Here is a 6,000-nt window from a genome sequence, read left to right on the forward strand (position 1 = left end):
AATGGAAAATGGGTTACGCCAATTTAATATGTCTATATTCCTTTTTTGGACCAGCTGGTTTTGGACTTCTTATTGTGAGTGACTCACTACATGCGTCTCCAACGGTAATCAGGGAACAAAGGTTTCCCCATACACTAGGATTAATTAACAGTGCTTCTCTTGGTTTCTGAGGAGCAAGTGTTTGGAATGAAAGTCTTTATCTGTTAATTCCTGACACAATGTATTAGGGTGTAGACAGCCCAAGCCCACTGAACAAAGGAGGAAGCCCAGACAACTAGAGGGGGCTACTTTGAAGTTTTGGTGGGGGGGGAAGGCCCTGGCAGTAATGTCAGCAAGGGGTAGAGCTGAGACCCCAAATTGCAGATGTGACCAGTGACTCCAGGATGACGCCATCTTAAGTTGTCCCAGCACGCTGTGCAGGAGACTTAGGACAGGGGTGGAGAGGTGACGTGCCACCCGAGGATTGGACAGGGGTGCCTGGCTTCAGGATCCTACCACCTCCTTTTATAAACTCTTGCACAATGGAGAAAAGTGCTGTTTGTGCTTTTTGCTGTGACTTTGAGACTGCAGCAGCCATGGACAACTGGAAGGTGGAATCCTTTGATGCCCAAAAGGACTAAGGACTCTGCCCCCAGTTGACACTAGGATCAGTGGGTCTCTCCAAGGGCCGGTGTGGCTGCCCCCCCAAACACCCTGTGGAACAATGGGGGAAAGATCTGGACTTCTGCTACCAGAGACCAAGACGAGGAAAGTTTGCAAAGGGAGCCACTGGAACCAGCTCCCTTCAGCAAGACGGCGTCTTTGTAGCACACCCGTAGAACTCCTCTCCTTACCTCCTTGGTTCTATGGTGGACCGCAAGCAGGGAAGCATGTGGGCCCCGCCGGTAGTTTGATGAAATGCTGGAAAAGTGGTGGAGCCTTGATTTCCCCCCGAAGAAGCGCTAACCGCCATACCTGTTGAAATCCAAGGTGCAGTACGGCTGGAAAGTACAGCGTGGTACTAATTGCCGTAGCTCTCCCGACATTGATACGGGACGTGCGGTGGATTATCATCAAAGCCGGGCGAGCAGGTTTACCAGGACAGATGGCGGGGAGAGGGGCAAAGGACCTGAAACCGAAGATCTCGGCCACTGTGGCCGCAACCGCATGCTCCCTCTCAGCCGGCACCTCAAGGACGGCCACACACCCGGAGCACTCCCGAGAGATCAGCGCAGAGAGATGGGGCAGGAAGAAAGCCGATGACTGGACTGGCACAGGAGGAAAACCAGCTTAGCGATCGGCTCGTGGGAGTAACACCACGTGCCTGCAGAACGACAACCTGCATTTTCCAACCTATTATGAAAGGCATGAAAAACCAGGAAGTGACTGCAGCTGCTCCCCTGTCAGTTACTTGTCAATCCAACTACTTGATCAGCAAGGTAGAGAGTGGAGGGGTCAACTTCAGGGGGGGGGGGATCAGTCGCAAGCGATGGGCACTATAACAGGACCAGCATCTAGTGGCATGATGGAACCCTCACCTTAAGGTATCTTGGCTACTATCAAGCAGATGCAGGAGGAGGTCAGGAACAATAAAAGTCTGGTTTGGTAAGCCTAATAAAAAAATTACAGGACCCTGTCAGAAAGATAAGTAAAACATGTTCTGAAATATCAGATAGGTTGACTATGGTGGAAATGCATACAGAAACCCTTGAAATGGTGGTCGCCGATTAAAAAAACTTTGAGCATCTCCCAATATCCTAAGCTTACAGATATGATGTGGAAACTTGAGGAGCAAGAGAATAGACAGAGGAGAAACAATTTGAGACTGCTGGGCATCCCTGAAGGCACTGAAGGAGGGAACCCCAGAGGCTACACAGTTAAACTTTTAAAGGGTGCCTTTCCAGAGCTTATAGACTGGGACTGGGAAAAAGAAGTACAGAGGGCACACAGATTCCCCCTAACTCTCAAGAAACAACAAGCGTGTAATACTACATACCCCGGGCGGTATTGGTGTTCTTTGGTAATTTTCTACTAAGGCAGAACATTTATGATTTGGCAAGCCCCAACACTAAAAGAGTTTGAGGGAGATTCTTTTTTTTTTTTTTTTGCACGGCCAGACTTTGCCCATGCTACAGTGGAGCGGAGATGGCATTTGAGACAAATGTTTTCTCCTTTCTAGAAACTAGGAGCCAAAGTATACCTACAAAACCCAGCCAAATTGAAAGTTGTGTTTAAAGGGCGCACACAAAGCTTTTTTTCAGGAGTGCAGGCCCTAAGCCGAATAGAGGAAGGGAAAAATGAAGGTGATCCACCAGGTTGAGGATTTTAAATGGTGTAGAAAAATAAAAAGAGGGGAAAAGGAATATTTAATGTATTTACTCTCACTGATAGGTGGTCTTGATGGAGTATTGACTGAGGAGATAGGGGAGGATGGAGAGGTGGGTTTGGTATGTCTTTGGACAGGCCGCCTGGTTGTTCATTGATTGGTAAAGGGTCAGGGGTAGGAGGATAGATCACAGAGGGAGGGGGTGGGATCTTCACCAGTGGGTGTATGGCGAGGGGGGTGGCCTGGGGAGGGGGTAGAAGGGGCCCCACACGCTCAGGAGAAAAACACTAAGAATTGGTTAAGAGGGAGAATAAGTTCTGGTTTGTTGTTATTGTAACACGAATAGCCAGGAGCCAATGATTCTTTACAAAGCAAGATAAAGGGTGATAATCGGAAGATACGTATCGCCTTTATTAACATTTGTGGCCTAAATGATCCCAAAAAAGAGAGAGAATTTCAATAGGGCTACAGGTTCTTAAAGCAGACTTGTGTGTCTGCAAGAAATGCACATCGAAGCGTCTCAAAGGAATGTTTTAGACACTAGGGGCCACAGACTTGTAGGCGGGACCTCACAAGGGGCACTACCGGGGGGTCGCAGTTTTGGCCCGAGGTAACTGGCTAAAATTTACACAAGTAGGGGTTGATACACAGGGCCGATGGGTTGCTGTAGTTTCATACTTCCTACGGAGATAAATTCACGCTGTGTACAATCTATGGTGGCATACTCAACGACCCCTCTTTTATTAACCAGATATCTCGTGAATTGATTCATTGGCCCTTACCTATAGATTTATGTGGGAATTTCAACATCAATTTACCATGTAATTGGGATACAGGAGTACAACCAAAATACCCCAGCTGAAAACCCAAAGTATTTCAAGCCCTAGAAGGGGTGTGTAAGGATTATGGCCTTCTTGATGATTGGGGCAGAAAGAAACCGATGGAGCATGGCTACACGTATTTTTCTGCTCCACATTCTACACACGCCCGTCTGGACAATTTTTTGTGTCAAATAAGTTTATCGCGGCGGCCGAGGAAGTGGGAGAGTCAGCGGCTCTCCTCTTGGCCGTTATGGATAGGGCGTTCGACTCCCTGAGCTGGGTCTACTTATTTGCGTTGCTGCCCCGCCTTAATTTGGGTCCTCACTTTCTGGCCTATGTTCGCCTCTTATGTACAGACCTGACAGCCTCAGTGCGGGTGGCCGGGGCTGTCTCTTACCGGTTTGCGATCGAGCGGGGCACTAGACAGGGCTGCCCCCTATCACCGTATCTGTTCGCGCTGGCCATGGAGCCCCTTGCCGCATGGGTGCGTGTGGACGCACAGCTACGGGGATTCGAATGGCCTGGGGGACCGTCGGATAGAACTGCACTGTACGCAGACGATGTGCTGGTTTTTATCACAGATCTTAATCGGTCTGGACCGCGCCTCATGCGGATCTTGCAAATTTTCGGGGAAACCTCTGGGCTGTATCTAAACCTACGCAAGTCTACGCTGTGGGTGTTGGGGGGGCGCGGGGTGCCTGGAGCCTGGGCGTCTGATCTGCAGATAGCGGTGGACGGGATTAAATATCTGGGAGTATTCCTGTCGATTGCGCCAGAGCTGTCGTGGGAACGGAATGTGATGCCGGTCTGGAGACGAGTCAAGGCGGATGTCCAGACGTGGACTCGTATGCCGCTGACAATATTTGGCAGGTCCGCCATCTTTAAGATGGTGGCTCTACCCAGACTGCTGTACCAACTGCAGAATCACCCCTATCCAATTCCACCCGTATGGTTTCGGCAGGTTGACTCAGTATTGGGTCGGTTCCTTTGGGCCGACAGTACAATCCGGGTGGCGCTCCGTACATGTTTCTTATCCACCTACTGCGGCGGTTTGGCGACATCGGATATACTACCCTATTATCAGGCCTCTCACCTTCTGGTCCTTAACGAGTGGTGGTATGGGGACAGAAGGGACCCGGCCTATGCCCGGGAGCGCTGTCTCACGGAACCCCACTTGCTACATACGATACTCTACGCGGCGCCGATACGAGGGGAGCTTCCCCCCGGGACACAGACGGTCTTCCGGATTTGGAGGCAGGCCCTGCGTCGTATGGGTTGGTGGAATACCCTAACTGGGGAGACTCCCCTCTGGGGCAATGGACGCTTGCCGGAGCTGGCGGCTCTGCGGGGATTCACGGGTTGGGATAAAATTGGAATATCAACGCTGGGCGACGTACTGTCGGGAGTTACACTAAAATCGTTCCAGGAATTAAGCCGGGAGTATGACATGCCACGAACCCAGTTTTTCCGATACCTGCAATTTCGTCACGCCATCGCCCCGTATTTGGAAGGTCTGGAGTCCGTGCCGGAGTTCAGCCCCTTGGAGGCGAAAGTGTTCATGGGCGACCTGGAAACCAAAAAAATATCACGCATTTACCAGTCGCTGGTTATTCATTGCTCCCCCTCGCTACAGAAATTACGGGATGCGTGGGTAAGGGATGTGGGAGACCTAGATGAGGATGACTGGAGGGAAGCGTTAGCGGCCCCTAGGGAGGCGGCCATAGCAATGCGGCTGCGTCTCATTCAATTTAAGTACCTGCACCGCACATACTATACTAGACAGCGGCTGTGGCGGGCGGGTTTGATCGCCTCCCCAGATTGTCTTCGATGTGGATCGGAAGTGGGGACACTTATACACACGGTGTGGAGCTGTGGGTCCTTATCTCGCTTCTGGAAGGGGGTGTGGGATAGCCTGTCGGAAGTCCTGAGGTGGGAGCTCCCTCGCACGCCGAGGTTGGGACTCCTGCACGTCATGGAGGGAATTGGGGGTAATGTCTATAAGCGACATTTGATGCTACTGGATCTTACCCTGGCCAAGAGGGACATTGCTCAGGCCAGGAAGGACCCGCGGCCCCCTTCGGTGCTAGCCTGGAAAAGGGGACTTGATTTTTGCATGGGCATGGAGCAACCGATCTTCGTGGCTCGGGGATGCCCGCGTAAACATTTTAAAATCTGGAAGCGGTGGGCAGACTTCAGAGGCATTTGGTTGGAGCCGCCAGTGGACCAGGACCCAGTGCTGGAATTATGAGGAGACAGGGCAGGCCAGGAACACACCACGTTACGGATGGGGGCCGAGCGATAGGAAGGGGGACCGCAACAGTGACCATGCGAGGGGGGGGGCGGGAACCGGGAGGAGGGGGCAGGGGGTTAGGAGGGGGAGAGGAGAGTGGGGGGATAGTATAGGTTTGAAAGTAGGAGTAGCATGTTCTTAGTTTAACAGTAAAACAAAACGGATTGTGATGTTGTTATTGTGATACACCCGCCTGGCTGACGTACCTGGAGGTCAGGGCTCAGCAACTGTAATGCAATCGCTTAATAAAATCTGTTCTTAAAAAAAAATAAGTTTATCGCAACTTGTAAAATTGTGAGATACCCGTGGTATTTTTCGGAGCATAATTCATTGGTATTAGAAATACGAGGAATAGGGGGGTGAGACACAAAATACATGGAGTTTTGAACGTGCTCTGCTCGCCAACAAAGAATATCGTAGGTAAATTAGTGAGTGGATCCCAGTATTTTTTAAAGAGTATAGCGATAGCGCCTCTTTGAACACGGTGTGAGATACATTCGAGGCATGCCTACGGGGGAAACACTTAGATTCTCACTGAATTGGGGTAAGAAAGAGAGACAAATCATCCAAGGCAAACAAAACAG

The sequence above is a fragment of the Triturus cristatus genome, chromosome 6 (assembly GCF_964204655.1).
Source record: "Triturus cristatus chromosome 6, aTriCri1.1, whole genome shotgun sequence".
NCBI lineage: Eukaryota > Metazoa > Chordata > Amphibia > Caudata > Salamandridae > Triturus > Triturus cristatus.